The sequence below is a fragment of the Corylus avellana genome, chromosome 2, assembly GCF_965113065.1.
Source record: "Corylus avellana chromosome 2, dhCorAvel1.hap1.2, whole genome shotgun sequence".
Taxonomy (NCBI): Eukaryota; Viridiplantae; Streptophyta; class Magnoliopsida; order Fagales; family Betulaceae; genus Corylus; species Corylus avellana.
The window spans coordinates 29,111,801-29,129,661 of record NC_142491.1 but is presented as its reverse complement, the minus strand read 5'-3'; the positions used below and the strand labels follow the sequence as shown (position 1 = coordinate 29,129,661).

Here is a 17,861-nt window from a genome sequence, read left to right as displayed (position 1 = left end):
TAGCCTTTTTGACTAGAGTTAGTAAGTCCATAAGGGTGTTTTACACCTAATGCCTTAAAACTATTTGGTTTGGGAGTCATTGACTTAACACTCATTTCATGAGTCAATTAGAAAGCTTAAGGGAACTAAACATTACACAGCCTGACCAAAAAGAAAAAGAAAGAAAAAAAAAAAAAGAAAAAGTTATGCTTAGTTATTCATTAGAATGAGAATTTCAGTGAATTTTGAGATATTGAGACAATGCACATTGAAAATAATTGGAAGCTTCATATTTGTGTGCTAGTTCACTGTACACTGTTTCAAACTTGTGATGCCTTAACCTGTCTTTTGTAAGCGATTAGACTTTAAAATTTCAATTCATTGTGAAGATGGAGTTTATCTTTTTAAGCTTGTTAATGAATGAAAATCATGGTTTTGAGTGGTACTTAAATTTTTGGGATAACATGAACTTGTGCATGATGTTTATGGGTAACATTCCTAGAAAACCCTCACGAGACTTCACTCGTCCTCTAGGGAATTCCTAGGGGTTTAAAAGGCTTGTTGCATATGCTAAATGCAATCGTACATCCTTCGAAAGATGAATTTATCTTTTTGTTTTCTGTTTTTCCATTCAATTTTTAGTTTTGTATTGCTAAGGGACTAGCAATATGTAAGTTTGGGGGTGTGTTAAGTGCCAAAAATATTCATATTTTAGCCCTTAACTTATATTTGTTAATTCCTTAGTTTTGTTAGTTTATACCATTTTAGTTCTTTTATGTGTTTTCTATGTTTTTGTAGGCTTTTGGAAGAAAAGGAAGCTATTTTGGAAGTATCGGGCTTAAAGAGCAAATTTGGGAAAAGCTGGAGGCTCTTGTAGTGCGACCGATCATAGGGGACCTATGATCGAGCGAACTGCAAGCAAAAGGGCCAGAGGAGTGCAGCCTTGCGCTCGTGCGCACACAAGGAGACTTGATCGCAAAAGTACGATCGAACCCACATGGGCTGTGATCGATCACACCCGTGCGCTGGAGAATAGTCAACTGTAGCTAGAATTCCCTTTCCTTCCATATTAGGGTATTCCAAGTCCCACTTGTAATAGGACTAAATCCTACGATTTTTTAGGTTTACTAGGGGTTCGAGGATTTCTTTAGGCCTATAAATAGACCTCTTAGCTTCTGGGAAAAGGGGTGGAGAAAGAGGCATAAGCTCTGGAAAGGAACTGAAGGCTAGATCAAGAGGAGTTTGGGTTTTTTTTCTCTTCCACCTTTTATTTCGTTATGTAGTTTATATTTTAATTGGGGTTAGATTGAAGCCCTAATCATGTTTTTTTAGGATTTCAATATTGGTGCCTTGGCTACAATTATATTTTGGTGTATTTAACTTGATTAATTCCTATTTTATTGAATTCCTCATATGTGTTTGCCTAATCAACATATGCATGTGGTATGGATTAGTTAATTAAATCAATTTGGATGACCGAGTCCTGGGTTTAATAAGAGTAACAAAAGAAATCCACACCGGGTTCTTGGTTTAATCAACATGGAAAACCGGGAGTATACACTCATGCCCTAGGTTCCATGTGTTTGTCGATTTCCATAGATTTATGCTTTCTTAAACAACAACTTAGTATACACCCATGCTAAATCCTTTAAGAAAGAAAAGAATTTGAGTATACACCCATGCCGAATTCGTTGCTTAAGGAAATCAATAGCTTAAGGAGTATACACCCATGCCCTTAGGTTGGCAAACATTAAATATACCGATATGATTGGCGCATTGGCATATTGTTATCTTATTGAGAATGATTAGTGGTGGATATCAAAACCCTAATCCTTTTTAGTTTTGGTTTATCTTTTATTTTATTTCTTTAGTTTAATTCAATTGTGACAATTGAATTTTATCTGTTAATTAAATAGGAAATTACTTCTAAACATAATGATCTCGTATTTGCCTGCTATACTCTCATTTGATCTTGTGCACTTGTGAATTAAAACGTTCTAAATATTATCTATTAATTTAGGTAGTATTTAGCACAACAAATCTCAAGGTCAAATTCTTGTAATAATAATACCCATGTCAAAGCAGTATGGTTAGTGAATACAATAACTTTAGAACCAATCAAGTATGACCTAAATTTCTCCAAGGCAAATATGACAGCTAACAATTCTTTTTCAGTGGTAGAATAATTTAGCTGAGCATCATTTAAAGTTCTCAAAGCAAAGTATATAGCATGAGGTACCTTGTTGATTCTTTGACCTAGGTTGAATTGGTGCTCCTAGGTTGTGGATAATATTTAAAATGTTGAGGCATTAGTGGGTATGGTATTATGAGAATTTTAGTTACATGCCAAAGCTTTGATATAATTTTCTTTTACTAGGTAAAGATAATGGATTATTATTCTTGAGGTAATTTGAAGCATAAAGGTAAGAGTTGAAAGACAATATAATATAGTGATATAATATAGTGATATGATCTAAATTTCTTTTATAAGATATATGTTCAATGATATTAAGGTATTTTAGAGGTTGATAACATGTGATTGTGCATATTTAGATGTTTTATTGAGTGATTAACTTGTTAAACAAATATTTTTTTTGGTTTAAAAGAAGTTATTACAATGACAGAATGACTACATAATGAATATTGAATGAGTACCGAATGATTACGAAAAGAAATGTTTGGAGAACAAGCTCCATATAGTATTACACACTAGTGTCCATTGTTAAAAAAAAAAAAAAAGAAATTTGTTGCATAAGGAGACATGTGGTAATGATGAGCAGATGATTCCTCAAGAGCTGCTCCAAGAAGGTTATTTCTGCACAGAGAAAACCTAGTATGAACAGAATCGTATATATTTATATAATTGAATTATCAAAGGGAATATTTATTTCTAATGAGGTACCTGACTAGAGTGTGTGCAGAGAGCAACACCCCTGAACATCGACCCGGAGTTTTTCGTGCTGTCGCTGGAGACATTCGGTATTCTTCTCCATTTCTAGCACCTTTGGTCCCAAGTATTCTGCGTAAGATAACATCATCTTTTTCAGCTGAGTATTCTCCTACTTCAAATTCACGTATTTGCGTTTGTAGTATTTGAGCAGTCACTGTAAGACCCCAATTTGGTTTCTTGAGACTTTCAACTCAACATTTCTGGCACTCAAACGTTGTGCCATGTCAGAAACTGAAGCAGCACCTTGGATACTGAATGCCAATGAATTATTAATAGCATCAGTATTCGACCTATCAGCTAACAATGTTTGATCCCGTGGAATTACGAAACCTTTGGCCACTGCTACAGCAGTAGAATCATGGAGCATGACAGAATTGTGAATAGTGATAGGACGATTGTCAAAGACAAAAGTTGGCTGCCATACATCAGGATATGTAGCAGGTTCATTAGGGTGTGCAACAGGTACGACGGGAGGTATAGCAGGCACTTCAGGGGGAACAGCAGGCACATCCGGTTGCACGTTAGGCATAACAATAGGTTGTGCTGCAGGAGCAACATTCAAATCGATGTTGTTAAAGGATGATGATGATGCTCCCATATTTAGGAGAGTAAGGAAAAATAGTTGAGAATACGAATAATTTGGGAGAGATGAAGTATTAAGAATAAGTGTGCAGAAGAGACTGAGCGTCAGAAACTGAAGAGATTGTTTTGAAGTTTCTGGAAGCAGCAGGCGAGTAGCTTTAAAGAAATTTTTCACTTCAGGTTAAATAAACAGTAAACAACAAAGCGTTAGGCGACCTCGGGCCGCAAAGGATTTTTGTCAAAAGATCCCGTTGAAGTAGGATCTGGTCTCTTGTCATAAATTCGACTGAGCTCATTTTTTCAAACTTACTGTTCACTCAACTACTTTGAATTCCATGCGTGGGCAATTGTCATGCCAACGCGCACCACACGCGCTCGTTCATTACCCAGAAATCCTTCCTATAAATTCATACCTCTTTCTCCATTGCAACACATGCCTTCTGATCACACCCCTTTTACCTGAGATCTTCTGCTAATAGCCTTCCATACAGTGAAAGCTCGACTTTTCTCCTTGAGCGTATCCTCAAGAGAAAAATATAGTATCACGACTTGATTCATAAACCCAATACCTTATACTCTCAGTAGTAAACCATTGATGCAAGATTATCGTTGATCATGTCCTGAGGAAGCAAGATTATCCTTGATCATGCTTCTCAGGCTAAGCATCTCCCTTTTCTTCTCAGTCTCCATACATGACAGAGGAGAGAGAGCATCTGATGTGGGTATTTTGAAAGTCTCGGGAAGGAGTCACATGCATGCCATGTCCTGAAATGCTTATCAAATCTTCATTTCTAGAAAGCAACAGGACTATCTTTCTCTCTTTTCTCTTCTTGACCTTGCAAGACCCAAGGGAGAGAAATTATAACATGAGAGTTTTGAGACTTCCAGCTTGGAAACTTACCCATATCCTACTTTGCTTGCTTATCAATTTCATCTCTAGAACGCAGCAAAGCACAGCATATATTAGTCAAGAATGGATGAGAATCTTACATTTGATGTAATCGTGTATTTCGTTTGAGTTGAAATCATAATTACGAGTTTCTTTTGCTGAGTTATGATTTATCAAGTAAAGATGTAGTACAGGGAGATTTTTGCGGATATTGTAGCATTGACACAAAAGTTGGGATGAGAAAATAGAAACAATTGTGTATTTAGAATGAATCGAATTATAATGTCACTTCTGAGGTATATTCATGTAATGACGTTTTTGGAAAATATAAACTGTAAAATGTTGGTGCTATTTACTTTTACAGGTTTATGATGGTGAGAAGTTAATAATTATTAGAGCATCATATTAAAATATCGTATGCATGATTTGGAATACAGAGATACAAAAGAAAATATAGGCAAGGGTGATTTTTACACCTTTTTGATAAGATTGATTAAATTAGATCGAGAAAATTACTACAGGCTTGCAAGGAGGACTATGATGTTTGGAGGTATGGACTATTGATCACATGATTTATTAATTTGATGTTTAAACCTTGACTGTAGACTGTCGATGAATAACTCGATTGTTGTTGTTGAGGTTGGAAAAAAAAATGGAAAAGATTTTGAGGTAAGATTTTAGTGTGAACTGATGAATGATTGCAGAAATCGAGACTTTAGACTGTGAATAAGATTTACTCCTAGAAGAAGGAGATGGAATTTCAATATGATAAAAGAGAGTAGGCTCTGATAAATGATTGAAAGGAATATTTTAAATCTGAGACACTCAATTTGAAGATTGGACGATAATTTATAGGCTTTAATTTTGAGGACGAAATTCCAATAAGGAGGGAAGATTGTAGCGCCCCATAATTTTAAAAGTTATTTAAATAGATTATTTCGATAATGATGTTATTTTAATATCTATTGTAGCCATGGATTTTAATTCTTGGGAAATTTATGGTGTTACAGAGAGTGGTAATTAGAGAATAGTAATTGGTGAAATAATAGGATAGTAAATGGTAGGAAGAATTGTATGGGTAGGTAGAATAGTAAAGGTTGAATAGTCAATGGTAGGTATAAGGAGGGTAGAATTTTAAATAAGAAGGTAAAATAGTCAATGGTAGGTATAAGGAGGGTAGAATTGTAAATAAGAATGTAGAATAGTTAATTGTAGGTATACTAAGTGGGTAGGTGGAATAGTAAAATGAGGGTATAATTGTAAATTGAAGGTAGAATAGTATTTGGTTTTCTCCTATAAATAGAGCTCTTTCCCTTAACAATTTCACTACTCCTCTCCCATCTCTTCCACATATACTTCCTTCTTCCGCTTTTTACTCGGTATTTCTTCTTTCTCAGAGTGTTTACTCAGAACAGAGAGAGAAAGGGCGAGACAAAGCACTACAAGAAAGAGAGAACACAAGAGATAGCGGACTTTAGAAATTAGTTTCAAAAGATATACTAGTGATGTTAGTCAGATTGGAGCAATTAGATTCCTTCAGACCATTTTTAGCTTCAGTCTAGAGGTAAGTAAATTCACTACCCCTTCTAAAATTACTTCATGTCATGCTATTTGTTCATTATTGTATCAAACTGTAAATGATTATTTTATTTACCTGTCATGGGGATATGTTGCATGCATGAAAGATTTCTAAAAGAATTTTTTAGAAAGCTTTTATTTCTTTAAACGCTTTCTAAGTACAACAAGTTTATGTTCGGAAAAGTTTCCATTTTGAGAAAAGAAAGTTGAGAAATGATGATGATTATAAGAAATAAGAATAATGATAAACCCTCCTACTTGTTGCCCTAATATGCATCAAAAGAAGTACAGAAAAATGTACAAGAAATGAGTTAAATGTTTATGAAATGAGGGCACATGTATGGAGGAGAGTATTTTTGGCCCAAGATAAGTAAGGATGAGAGGAGTTCGGTACCGATACTCGGATGGAGGCGAAACCACCAAAGGAGGCTATGCCAGAATGTGGTATTCCATCAACATGATTGTTGAGTGTACCAAGAAAAGAGTTAATTGACAGTCGGGCATGGCTGAGGCCACAGTTCAGTGCCATGGTCATAAGGAACTGCAACCCTCGTGCACAGGGGTAACAGTGTACATGGGCCCTAATATGAGAAAATGATGATATGATTTCAAAAATGATATACTATGATGATTTACAATGATGATTTATAATGATGCATTATGATGATGATTTATGACGATGATTTATTACTAGATATAATAGTATGTATATGCTACGGGAGATGCAACTGTACATACATGTATTATTATGGCTGAATGTATATTTATTTGTGAAAACGATTTTCAAAACTGAGAACAAGGAGTAAAACTATTTATGGTTGTGGATTTTACTTGCTGGGCCTCCTTTGGGCTCATTCAGTTTTATTTCTTGTTTTCAGGTAGAAAGGTCGCTGGAATAGGAGGCCGGAATGGGGACGGGAATAATTATTAATTTTCAAAGTCTTTTCATATCAATTATTGTAATAATATGATATTCTGCAACTAAAGTTTAATGTTTTCTAATTTCGCTTGTAATAAAATCTCTTGAAGAATGTTTTATACATTTATCGTATCCTTTAAAATCAAGTACTCTGATAGACCTTATAGATCTTTGCAAAATTTTTGTTGTAAAAGAAGAAAAGTCGCAAACTCAGCCTTAACGGGCTGGGGATGTTACAAGGGTAGCCTCCAGAGAATCAATATGATGGACCTGGAAAACTTTCTCAACAAAACTTGAATTATACACATGCTAAAGCATTCCAGATTATCTTGGGGTAATTTCAATGCATCAAATATCTTGAATTGTATCCTCTCACCATTTAGCTTCATACTTATAGTACCCTTTTTCGCACAAATTTTTGTATCAGCAGTTCTCATAAAGGGTCTTCCTAAGATAATAGGTAAAGGCAATAGCACAGTGTACAGTAGCAAATTGACACCCGCTCCTAGATCCAGTAATACACACTCAAAACATTGGTCACCAATCCTGCAAGGAATAGTAAAACTACTGGGATCTTTAAGCCTTGGTGGTAGTTTTCTTAACAGTACTGCACTTACCTCTTCTATTAAAGCCCCGGTTTCATGCTCCTAAAACATTCTTTTACGAGTGCAACAATCCTTTAAAAATTTAGCATATGAAGGAATTTGTTGAATTGCATCTAATAAAAAAATGTTAATTTCTACTTTTCTCAAAGTCTCAAAAATATCAAGAAGTTTCTTTTCTTTCTTTGGCTTTACTAACCTTTGAGGGAAGGGTGGTGCATTGACATTCTCCATTTCACTTACCTTGGATGTTGAGTGATAAGTGCTAAAATATTCATATTTTAGCCCATTAATTTATATTTGTTAATTCCTTAATTTTGTTAGTTTGTGCAATTTTACTTCCTTTTTGTGTTTTGTCTTTTTGTAGGTCATGGAAGAAAAGGAAGTGTTTCTGGAAGTTCCAGGCTTAAAAGGGCAATTTGGAAAAATTCTGGAAGCTTTGGGATCGAGCACAAGACAATAGGATCGAGAGCATATGTGCTCGATCACAAAAGACCCATGCTCGAGCACAGAAGCGCTCGAGCGCAAGAGACCAAGAGAATGAGTGCAGGCGTGCGCTCATGCGTATGTGAAGCAGGCTCAAGCGCTTATGCTCTCCAGCGTAGAAAGGAGTAGGATTGATCATAGAGGTGCGCTTGAGCGCACCTCCCCTAGAATTGAGCGCACTCGGGGCGCCCAGTTTCAGAAAGAGGCTTTTTCCACATCAGCTAGGGTTTTCCAAGTCCTATTTGAACTAGGACTTAGACCTCCAATTTTATTAGGGTTTCTAGGGGCTTCTAGGGTTTTCCTAAGTCTATAAATAGGCCTCTAAACAAAGAATTCCACACACAACTTCAGAGAGGAGAATTTGGAGGCTACTTCCAAAAGCTTTTCGGTTTCTTCTTTCCCTTTTATTTTTAATCTTTATTTTACTTATGTGTAACTAACTCTTAGTTAGGGGCTAGATCGAAGCCCTAATCATGTCGTTTTAGGATTTCAATATTGGTGCCTCTTTCTACAATCATATTTTGGTGTATTTAACTTGATTATTTCTTGCTTAATTGAATTCCTCATATGAATGTGCCTGATCAACATATGCATGTGGTATGGATTAGTTATTTAAGTCAATTTAGATGATCGAGTCCTTGGCTTAATATAGTGACAAAAGATATCCTTGCGGGTTATTGGGGTAATCAACATGGGGAACCGGGAGTATACACTCATGTTCTAGGCGTCATGTGTTTGTCGATTTCCACAAATTTATGCTTTTTCAAAGAACAACTTAATAGACACCCATGATAAATCCTTTGAGAATGAAAAGAATTACAGTAGATACCCATGTCTAATTCGTTGCTTAGGGAGATCAATAGCTTAAAGAGTAGACACCCATGTCCTTAGGTTCGCAAACATTAAATATACTAGTATGATTGGCGCATTGGCATATTGTTATCTTAATTAGTCTGATTAGTGGTAGATATCGAATCCCTAACGCTTTCATTTATCTTTATTTCTTTTCATAAAATCAATTTCGTGACTATTTTGATATTTAATTTAGAAAATTCATTATAAACAAAATCAAGAATCATCGTGGGAATGATCTCGTATTTGCCGCACTATACTATCGTTTCATCTTGTGTACTTGCGAGTTAAAACGTACCAAATGTTCGCCTATTAATTTAGGTGGATATTTGCACAACATTGAGGCTTCAGCTGGAAATGCTTGTGTTGTCTCTTCAATTCTTATGATCTTGCCATTTTTTAGAGTGGTTACAGCTTTTGATTGCTAGTGACCCCCTGGATTGGGTATTGTTTGGGCTGGAAATTCACCATTCTTTCTTTCACTCAGCTCCTTGCCCATTTGCCCCATTTGTGCTTCCAATCTTTGGATAGATTGCTTGGCCCTTGCATTGGTTTGGTGTTGCGAAGTCATAAATTTTTGTTGTGAAGTCACCATTTGTTGTTGCGAAGTCACCAATTTGAGTACAATACTTTCCAGGTCACTCTTCTTTGACTCCAAAACTGGTTGGACTACTTGTGGTGTAGCCTAGTAGTTATCTCCTTGTTGTGAATTCCTCTGCTGCCCTTGAGGATTTAGAATATTCTGATTGTTACTCCATGAGAAATTGGGGTGGTTACGCCACCCTGCATTGTAGGTGTTGGAGAATGGATTGTTCTTGGGAGGATAATTGTTATGTCCCACATAGTTTGCTTGCTCCTGATCTGTAAATGAATACAAAGGAAAAGTCTCAGTAGTGTGATCAGAATGGGAACATATGGCACATACTTGGATTTGTGCAGCTTGTTGAACGGGAGAGATGTTCAGAGTAGTCATGGCTTTTACAAGCGTATCTAGTTTTCTCTCCATGGCAACCATTTGATTTTGCACTCCGCTATTTGTGTTCACTTCATACATGCCTTTACTCTTTACTCCTTGTCTCCCTCTGGATGAGAATTGTTGGGAGTGCTCGCTTAATGTCTCAAAGGACTCTATGGCTTCCTCACTGCTCTTTTCCACAAGCACACCTCCACAAGATGAATCAGCAATACCTTTGTTAGTGTCATTTAAACCTTTGTAAAAAGCCTGTACCTGATCATCTAGGCCTTGTTTGGTAAAGGGGTTGGAGTTGGGTTAGACACTATTCATCACCATTTCCAAAAAAATCAACATCAAAACATTTTAACTTTTTCACTTTTTATATCACATCATTCACTTTTTATTATTATTCAAATAAAAAAATCACTACAAAACAAAAATTTTCACTTTTCCATACCACTTTTTTCACTTTTTTATACTAAATATTCTTACTTTTTTCCACATCAACTACAGTGTTTAGGCCAACCCATTTACCAAACACCACCCTAGAGAGAGATTGTGATGTGGGCACTTGAGAAGCAACTCATTGAAGTGTCCCCATGCTTCGAAGAAAAGATCTCTATCTCTCTGCTGAAATGTTTGAATCTCCCTTCTAAGTTGCCCTGACTTTTGAGCTAGGAAATGCTTCTTTAGTTACTTAGTGGCTAACTCTTCCCAAGTATGAATGGAATCTTGATAAGTGCTAAAATATTCATATTTTCAGCCCTTATCTTACATGTTTTAATCCTTTGGTTGTAGTTAATTAGGCCATTTTAATTCCTTTTTGTGTTTTTAATGTTTTTACAGACTTTTGGAAGAAAGTGAAGTAAAACTGGGTGATTTAGGCTCAAAAAGAGAAGATGGAAAAATTGGAGCTCCCTAGTACTGCGATCAATCGCAGGGTACCTGCGATCGAGCGCAATACCAGAGAAGATGCTGCAGGAGCTAGGCTAGGAGCGATTGAGCGCAGGCCAAAAGAAGGATTGATCGTAGACCTGCGATCGAGTGCACCCGTGCGCAGAAGGCATCCCACGTGGCGGCTATAATGTCCCTATTTCCATATTAGGGTTTTTCAAACTCCAAATTGTAATAGGATTGAAACCCTATGAAATCCCTAGGGTTTACTACTTTTCCAAGACTTCTAAAGCCTATAAATAGACTCCTAAGCCTTTAGAATAGAGAGGCTTGGAGAAGGGAGAAAAATAGGAGCTCTCAAGTCAAGTCTCGGGTTTATTCTTTCCTTTCTTTTCTTTTATTTTCTGAAGATGTTTAACATAAACTCTATGTGTAGCTAATTTATTTAGTACGGCTAGATTGAAGCCTTAGTTATGTTTAGTTAATATTTCAATATTGGCGCCTTTGTGATGGTTATGTTATGCTATTTAACTTGGTTAATTCCTGCTTTCATGAATTCCTCATATGTGTGTACCTGATCAACATATGCATGTGGTATGGAGTAGTTAATTAAATCAATTTGGATGATCGAGTCCTGGGTTTAATGTAAGTAACAACAGAAATCCACACCGGATTTTTGGGTTAATCAACATGGGAAACCGGGAGTAGACACCCATGCCCTAGGCCTCATATGTTTGTCAATTTCCACGGATTCATTCTTTCTTAAAGAACAACTTAGTAGACACCCATACTAAATCATTTTAAGAAAGAAAAGAATTAGAGTAGACACCCATGCCTAATTTGTTGCTTAGGAAAATCAATAGCCTAAGGAGTAGACACCCATACCTTTAGGTTGGCAAACATTAAATATGCATAACATGATCAAAGCATTGGCATATTATTGTATTAGCTAGATATAATTAGTGGTGGATATCAAAGCCCTACCTTTTATTATCATCACTTTAACAATCAATCTTTGTTTAAGGAATTTATTTTTAAAACATAAATTCAGCAATCCTCGTGGGAATGATCATGTACTTGCACCATATACTACTATGTTGACCTTGTGCACTTGCAGGTAAAACGTACAATTATTCACCTATTCATTTAGGTAGATAATTTGCACAACAAATCTACATGTAAGGAACTTAACCACAACTTAGCATTATCTTTTAAAAAAAAAGGAAAAATGATTAACCTGATTCCCTCCAAAGTTAGGCCCTAGATGTGCTGAGTCTTGCAAAGATCAAAGAACTCCCTAAGGTGCAAATATGAATCCTCAGTAGGTGTGCCTTTGAAGTGAGTCAAAGTATTGAGCATGTGCGGTGACAGATTGAAGGTGCCATGTACTTCTGGTTGTTGTTACAAGTATCTACCTAAATTAATAGGCAAATAATTGTATGTTTTACCCGCAAGTGCACGAGGTCAACATAGTACTAAATGATGCAAGTATGGGGTCATTCTCATGAGGATTGCTAAATTTTGTCTAAAATAAATTCCAAAAGTAAAACAAAATAAAGATTGGTTTTGAGTTGATAATAATAAAAAAGTAGGGCTTTGATATCCACCACTAAATATATTTAGATAATATATCAATATGCCAATGTTTTGATCATGTTATGTATATCTAATGTTTGTCAACCTAAGAGCATGGGTGTATACTCTTTAAGTTATAGATTTCCCTAAGCAACGAGTTAGGCATGGGTGTATACTCTAACTCTTTTCTTTCTTAAAGGATTTAGTATGGGTGTATACTAAGTTGTTCTTTAAGAAAGCATGATTCTGTGGAAATGGACAAACACATGAGGCCTAGGGCATGGATGTATACTCCCAGTTCCCCATGTTGATTAACCCAAGAACCCCGTGTGGATTTCTTTTGTTACTTTTATTAAACCCAGGACTCGGTCATCCAAATTGATTTAACTAACTAGTCCATACCACATGCATATGTTGATCAGGCACACACATATGAGGAATTCATGAAAGCATGAATTAATTAAGTTAAATACTACAACATGAGCATCACAAAGGCGCTAATATTGAATATTAACTAAACATAACTAGGGCTTCAATCTCACACTACTAAGTAAATTAGTTACATATAAGTTTGACGTTAAACATCTTCATAAAATAAAATAAAACAAAGCACAAGAATAAACCCGAAACTTGAACATGAAGAGCTCCAATTCTTCTCTTTCGAAATTGTGTGTCTATTCTAGAGGCTTAAGAGTCTATTTATAGGCCTTAGTAATACTCTAGAAACCCTAAAAATTGTAGGGTTTGATCTCTAGTCTGCACTAAGTTACAAAACCCTAAAAATTGCACTTTCCATATCAAGGCTGGCGGCTGACTCGCCCATCATGCACAGGTGCGCTCTATTGTAGCCCGTGTGCGATTGATCACAGGACTATGATTGATCCTCTTTGTGCTGGGCACTCGATCGCAGCTCCCCTACGATCGATCGCACTACCAGAGCCGCCAATATTCTTAAAATAGCTCTTTTAAGTCCGAAACTTCTGAGATTGCTTCTTTTTCTTCCAATGACCTACAAAATCAAGGAAAACATATAAAAGAACTAAAATGGCATAAATTAACCAAAATTAAAGGATTAACACATGTAAGTTAAGGGTTAAAAATATGAATATTTTAGCACTTAACACACCCCCAAACTTACATATTGCTAGTCCCTTAGCAATAAAAAACTAAAGACTAAATGGAAAAATAGAAAACAAAAGATAAATTCATTTTTCGTGGGATATACGATTGCATTTAGCGTATGCAATTAGCCTTTTAAACCTTTAGGAATTCACTAGAGGACGAGTGAAGTCTTGTGAGGGTTTTCCAGAAAGGTTACCCACAAACATCATGCACAGTTCATGTTATCCCAAAAATTTAAGTATCACTTTAAGATCATGATTTTTATTCATTCGCAAGCTTAAAAAGATGAACCCTATCTTCACAATGAATTGGAATCTCAAAGTTCAATGACTTACAAAGGACATGCTAAAACATCACAAGTTTGAAAATAGTGTAAAGTGAACTAGCACAAAATTATGAGATTTTCAAGTATTTCTAATGTGCAATGTCTCCATATCTTAAAGTTCACTAAAATCCCTATTAGAATGAACAACAATGGCATTTTTTTTTTTTTAAGTTAGATTGTGCAATGTTTGGTTCCTTTAAGCTTTCTAATTGACCCATGTAATGAGTATTAAGTCAATGACTCCCAGACCAGATGGTTCTAGGGCATTAGGTGTAAAACACCCCTAAGGACCTATAAACTCGAGTAAAAAAAGCTACAAAACCAAACTAACCATGACATCAATCAAATCAAAATTTTTCACCTTTTGATGTGAACACTCAATGCTTCGAGGCAAGAGGTCCAGTTACTCAGGGAAAAGCTTATCAATGATTATTATATATATATATATGCCAAATTATCCATCTAATAAATTATCCAGTTTCACCCAATACTTAGAAACACACACATTAGACTTCATGTCACACCTCACAATTTATGTGCTAATGTGCTTGTGTAAGATCAAATCAAACATGTGAATTCTCAACTATCCTAAGCAAGTAACCAAATTGAAAGACTCAATTATCAAATCATGTGTTCAAAATTTTAAGCTCACCAATGAAATCAAATCACAATTCTTAAGATTAACCAAAATTTTAAGGCAAACATGAACATGCATATTTTTTTTCTTTTCACAAACGACAAAAATAAAATAAAATTGGGACAATTTTTTTTTTCCATAAACAATAAAAATAAAAATAAAATAGAACTGGGATAAAGTGTGTGTAAAGTGTCTCCCATACCCCCAAACTTAAATTACACATTGTCCCCAATGTGTCTATAACATGGAAAGAATTTACTCGGGAAATGGATGAACTGTTTGGAATAGTATGGCTCATAGCACACCCCCAAACTTGAATTGAAGCACACTTGTCCCTGCAAAACACTAAAGTAACCAAGGAAAACAAAAACAAAATAAAAATAAAAACACAACAAAATAAAATAAAATAAAATAAAAATAAAGCAAACAAACAAAATAAAAATGATATGCTGTGGGGTGCCTCCCATGAGCGCTATGTTTAACGTCTTCAGCCAGACTGTGGCACTTTAAACTTGAAGCACCAGCCTTTTCTTCTCTTGCACCAAAGGGAATGAATCTTTTCTATTGCAAGATGCTTCCGAGTGTTTATAGATCAGGGAGGATCACTTTGAGTTTTCTCCAACAGTTTCTCATCCGGGTGGAAATCATGAACTGGATAATACTCAAGGAATTCATCTATATTGATGTCCTCAATTTGCTCATCTTCTTCTTGCACCTTGTTGTTCTTAGAAATGGAATCCAATAAGGCCTTAGCTTGCTCATACATCATGTCAAGGTCCAAATCAAATTCATATTGAGCAAAGTGCTCTAACAATGGATCCAGACTTGGCTCACTAAACATCTCAACTTGATTGAGGAACTTGTCAAGATCCAAGTCAAACTCAAATTGATCAAAACGCTTATTCAATGGATCCTCAAGACTTGGCTCATTAGAAGTCTCAGCATACTCAAGTAGCTTGTCGAGGTCAAGGTCACCTCCAAATTCATCAAAGCACTCTCCCAAAGGATCCTTAAGACTTGGCTCATTAGAAGTTTCAGTATGCTCAAGTAGATTGTCCAGGTCTAGGTTACCTCCAATTTGATCAAAACTCTCTCCCATTGGATCCTCAAGACTTGGCTCACAAAAGCTCTCCTCAACAGTTTCTTCTAAACTTGCATGCGCTTCTTCTAACACATAATTCTTCGGAGGAGGTGTCTCTTCTTTGTATTGTTGACGTGGAGAGGAATATGAATAGTCATATATGGGAGATGGTTCTTCTTCATAAGCTATTATCTTGAAAATGGATTGCCTCAGACTAGGACTAAGACATGAATATGATTGACCAAAGAATTGTGGAGATGGCTCCTCTTCATCAAGTTGTGGTGCTTGAATTCCAGGAGCTTGAGCTTGCCACGAAAGATTAGACTGTTGGCTCCATGATGGGTTATAGGAATCAAAATAGCGGTCTGTCCCGATCTAGAGAACGATGTGTTCTTATGCCCAAAACTTTTGTTAGAAATTTGTCTTATTGAAGGACATTCTCTAACATGGTGATAAGGGTCATGGCATAATGAACATGGTCCATGGGGCGCCGGAATGCCTCCCCACATGTGTGAAATTAAAAATAAAATAACAAAAAGTTAAAAGAAAAAAAAATTAAAAAGAAACAAAATTAAAAATAAAACTTACGAAGATGCAGACTCAACTAACCCTGCATGAAATAAAAGAAAAAAAATCAAATCTATAATTAGTACAGTAACTGTGCTGCTCTCTAGATGTGCGATCAATCGAAACATAAGGTGCGCTTAATCGCACTGGTGCGCTCGATCGCCCTGGTTGGGTGCTCGAGTGCACCTCCAGAGGCGGAATAGTAACTATGAAAAAAAACAAGAAAAAAAAAAACTAATTAAAATAACACAACTAAAGGAAAATAATTCTAAACAAAATTTGCTGCAATCCCCGGCAACGGCGCCAAAAAGTTTTTGTTACAAGTATCTATCAAAATTAATAGGCAAATAATTGTATGTTTTACCCGCAAGTGCAAGAGGTCAACATAGTAGTATATGATGCAAGTACGGGGTCATTCCCACGAGAATTTCTAAATTTTGTCTAAAATAAATTCCAAAAGTAAAACAAAATAAAGATTGGTTTTGAGTTGATAATAATAAAAAGGTAGGGCTTTGATATCCACCACTAATTATATTTAGATAATATATCAATATACCAATGTTTTGATCATGTTATGTATATCTAATATTTGTCAACCTAAGAGCATGGGTTTTTACTCTTTAAGCTATAGATTTCCCTAAGCCACGAGTTAGGCATGGGTGTATACTCTAACTCTTTTTTTTTCTTAAAGGATTTAGCATGGGTGTATACTAAGTTGTTCTTTAAGAAAGCATAATTTTGTGAAAATTGACAAACACATGAGGCCTAGGACATGGGTGTATACTCCCGGTTCCTCATGTTAATTAACCCAAGAACCCAGTGTGAATTTCTTTTGTTACTTTTATTAAACCCAGGACTCGATCATCCAAATTGATTTAACTAACTAGTCCTTACCACATGCATATGTTGATCAGACACACACACATGAAGAATTCATGAAAGCAGGAATTAATCAAGTTAAATACCACAACATGATTATCACAAAGGCGCCAATATTGAATATTAACTAAGCATAACTAGGGCTTCAATCTAGCCCTACTAGGTAAATTAGTTACACATAGGTTTGATGTTAAACATCTTCATAAAATAAAATAAAAGAAAGAAAAAGAATAAACCCGAAACTTGAACTTGAAGAGCTCCAACTCTTCTCCTTGGAAATTGTGTGTATATTCTAGAGGCTTAAGGGTCTATTTATAGGCCTTAGGAATACTCTAGAAACCCTAAAAATCGTAGGGTTTGAGCCCTAGTCCGCACTAAGTTACAAAACCCTTAAAATTGCACTTTCCATATCAAGGATGGTGGTTGACTTGTCCATCACGCACGGGTGCGTTCTATCGCAACCCGTGTGCGATCGATTGCAGGACTGTGATCGATCCTCTTTGTGCTGGGCACTCAATCGCAGGTACCTTGCACTTGTGGTCCTCGCTTGTAGTGCGCTCGATCGCAACTCCCCTGTGATCGATCGCACTACCAGAGCCTCCAATATTTTCAAAATAGCTCTTTTAAGTCCGAAACTTTAGCATAAATTAACCAAAATTAAAGGATTAACACATGTAAGTTAAGGGCTAAAAATATGAATATTTTTGCAGTTAACACTGATTAGTAGGCAATGCATGATGGTTGGTTGAGGTTTTGAGGAATGAATGTATGTTTCATAGGTCTCCACACTGGTGGCAGATTCTCTAGAAGATCTTCCATTGTTTCCTCAACTTTTTCTTCTTCTTTTGTGTCGGAGTTGTCTCTATGCCTTTGTCTAATGGTCCTCTCAATTTCTAGATTGAGTAGAATGATGGTTGAGTCCTGAGATCCACGACCTTGCATAAGAAGAAGGTCAGTTTCTATAGTTCCAACCGATTTTGGATGCTCTC

The 17,861-nt window shown here is 36.0% G+C and overlaps 1 non-coding gene across 1 annotated transcript; it reads left to right on the top strand.

Moving 5' to 3' along the window:
* Positions 1 to 10,345: 10,345 nt before the first annotated feature.
* Positions 10,346 to 10,452, top strand: LOC132168300 (small nucleolar RNA R71). The gene has a single exon (XR_009438818.1). It is a non-coding gene; the product is annotated as a small nucleolar RNA R71 (small nucleolar RNA).
* The last annotated feature ends 7,409 nt before the right edge of the window (positions 10,453 to 17,861 follow it).